Genomic DNA, 2,869 nt, shown 5'->3' on the forward strand with positions numbered 1-2,869 from the left:
TTGGAGTCATTATTGACTCCAAGATGAACATGGGCCGACAATGCGAGGTCATCGTTGGCAGGGCTAACCGGACCTTGTCATGCATCCACAGGTGCATCTCGAGTAGAGCCAAGGAGGTGATCCTCCCCCTCTACGCGACGCTGGTCAGGCCACAGCTGGAGTATTGTGTCCAGTTCTGTGCGCCCCATTTCAAGAGGGATGTGGACAATATGGAGAGGGTCCAGAGGAGGGCCACCCGCATGATCCGGGGACAACAGGGCAGACCCTACAGTGAGAGACTGCGGGACCTGAACCTATTCAGCCTCCACAAGAGAAGGCTGAGGGGGGACCTGGTGACCGTCTATAAACTCACTAGGGGGGACCAGAAGGGTTTGGGGGAGACGCTGTTTCCCCTAGCGCCCGCTGGCATAACAAGGAGTAATGGGCACAAGTTGATGGAGAGGAGGTATAGATTGGACTTCCGCAAAAACTACTTCACAGTTAGGGCGGCTAGGAGCTGGAACCAACTTCCAAGGGAAGTGGTGCTGGCCCCTACCCTGGGGGTCTTTAAGAAGAGGCTGGATGCCTACCTGGCTGGACTCGTTTGAGTCCCATTTCTCTTTTTGGGGTTTTTTGTTGTTCTCCCGCCCTGGCGGGGGGTCGGGCTAGAAGATCTACTAGGTCCCTTCCGACCCTTAATCTATGAATCTATGAACCGTGGAAAATCTCCCCAGGGCTTTACCTACCGTATGATGATCAAGTTGTGTTGTGTAGTTCACATCCATGTTTAATTTGCAAATTTTCTCATGAATCTGGGTTTGACACTGTCAATGGTATAGATGCAAACACAGTTGCCTGACACATTACTGTAGCCTAAATAAAGCATTTGAAATAGTACTGCTATTCCTTCGTTTCGGATCATGGCCATAGAATATGGTTGTATCTTTTAAAATAAGGGCACTGCAGTCGAGGCTCTATTCTAGTGGAGGGGAAGTCAGACAATTTGACAATCTAGTGGAGAAAAATCTGATTTTTTTCCCCAGCTATTCCCTGAATCATTGTGTGACCTTAAGCAGGTCATAAAACTTCTCTACACTACAGTTACCCATGTGGATGAGCAATTTGAGGAATAACCCATATCGGTAATGGAGATGACAAAAATCTAGAAGAGAGCACCTTTCTGTTTGTTTGCCAGGGCAGCCTTCAGTCTTTTTTGTCTTTATCCATCAGAGGAGGTATGTTGCAGCCTTGGGCATGTCCTGGAATATGGAGGAATGAGGAGGTGTGTGTATGTGCACATTGATGTAGACAGGTAGAAGGAGGCTATAATCTTTCAAGAGTGAAGAGATGAATGCAGGATGATAGATCTCTCTTAACAACTTCATGATTTATGCCTCTTTGACATTAGATTGGATCATTTTAGAGTCTTTTTCCATGGTCTTCCAAAAACAGTGTATCCATCACCTGCAGATAACTCAGAATATGGGATGAGAAAAGGAGATGATTCCCACTTGTGCTGTATTTATGTTGCCAGTTGCCCATCTGGTCCCAGATCAAGCTAAAAGTTTTTGGTTTCACATTGTAAGCCCATAGTGGGTGTAGCCCGGGTTGCAGAGACTTCTCTGGGTTTGTGCCTCCCTCTGAAACATCCTACCTTTTCAGACCTGTGAGCCTGATACTCTTGACCTGGGGCTTGAGCAGGAAGATAGTATCGATAGTATCTCCCCATATCCAAGTGCTATAAAATGTCTTCCCTCTTTGGTTTTCAGTCCACCATGCTGGGTCTGGGGCTCAGGTCATATTCTCTTTGATCCTTCCAGTCAAGAGAAAGGGCCTGGGCAGGAACAGGAGCATCCTGCAGATCAGCACCAGGCAGCTCAGGAGGTGTCGCCAGCAGAGATTTGACTTCTTCGACCATGGGATGCTATTCCAAGAAGAAGGATTGCTGGGAAGAGATGGGATCCACCTGACAAAGAGAGGGAAGAGCATCTTCACAGACAGGCTTGCTAACCTAGTGAGGAGGGCTTTAAGCTAGGTTCACTGGGGGATGGAGACCAAAGCCCTGACGTAAGTGGGGAAGCAGGAGACCTGGAAGAAGAGCAAGAAGGAGGGGGCAACAGAGCGGGTGTTCTCATACTTCTTGAGAAATCAGGGCAATCAACTACTTACCTCAGGTGTTTTGCACAAATGCACGGAGCCTGGGAAACATGCAGGAAGAACTGAAAGTCCTTGCACAGTCGTGGAGCTATGACATGATCAGAATAACAGAGACTTGGTGGGAGCCTGCGTGACTGGAGCACTGTCATGGATGGGTGCAAACTGTTCAGGAAGGACAGGCAGGGCAGAAGAGGAGGAAGAGGAGTTGCTCTGTATGCAAAAGAGCCATATGATTGCTCAAAGCTCCAGTGTAAAGTTGGAGATAGGTCTGTTGAGAGTCTCTGAGTTAAGGTTACAGGGGAGAACAACAAGGGTAATGTTGTAGTGGGTGTCTGCTATAGACCACCAGATCAGGAAGAAATGGTAGATGAGGCTTTTTTCAAACAGCTAGTGGAAGTTTCCCAATCACAAGCCCTGGTTTTCATGGGGGACTTCAATTACCCTGATATCTGGGAGGGCAATACAGCAGTGCACAGGCAATCCAGGAAGTTTTTGCAGAGTGTTGGGGACAATGTCCAGGTGCAAGTCCTGGAGCGGCCAACTAGAGGCCATGCTCTTACTGACCCCTGGTGCACACAAACAGGGGTGAATTGGTGGGGAATGTAGTAGTGAATGGCTTGTGTTCTCTTCTAGGTTGGCATATCTCCTCTGGCGGGCTTTAAACTAGGCTCATCGGGCGAAGGGGAAGACGAGGGAGGAGGAAGCCTTGGACGGCTAAACCAAGCAGCACCCA

This window comes from Gavialis gangeticus, unplaced genomic scaffold, assembly GCF_001723915.1.
Source record: "Gavialis gangeticus isolate Ggan-Ray unplaced genomic scaffold, GavGan_comp1, whole genome shotgun sequence".
Taxonomy (NCBI): Eukaryota; Metazoa; Chordata; order Crocodylia; family Gavialidae; genus Gavialis; species Gavialis gangeticus.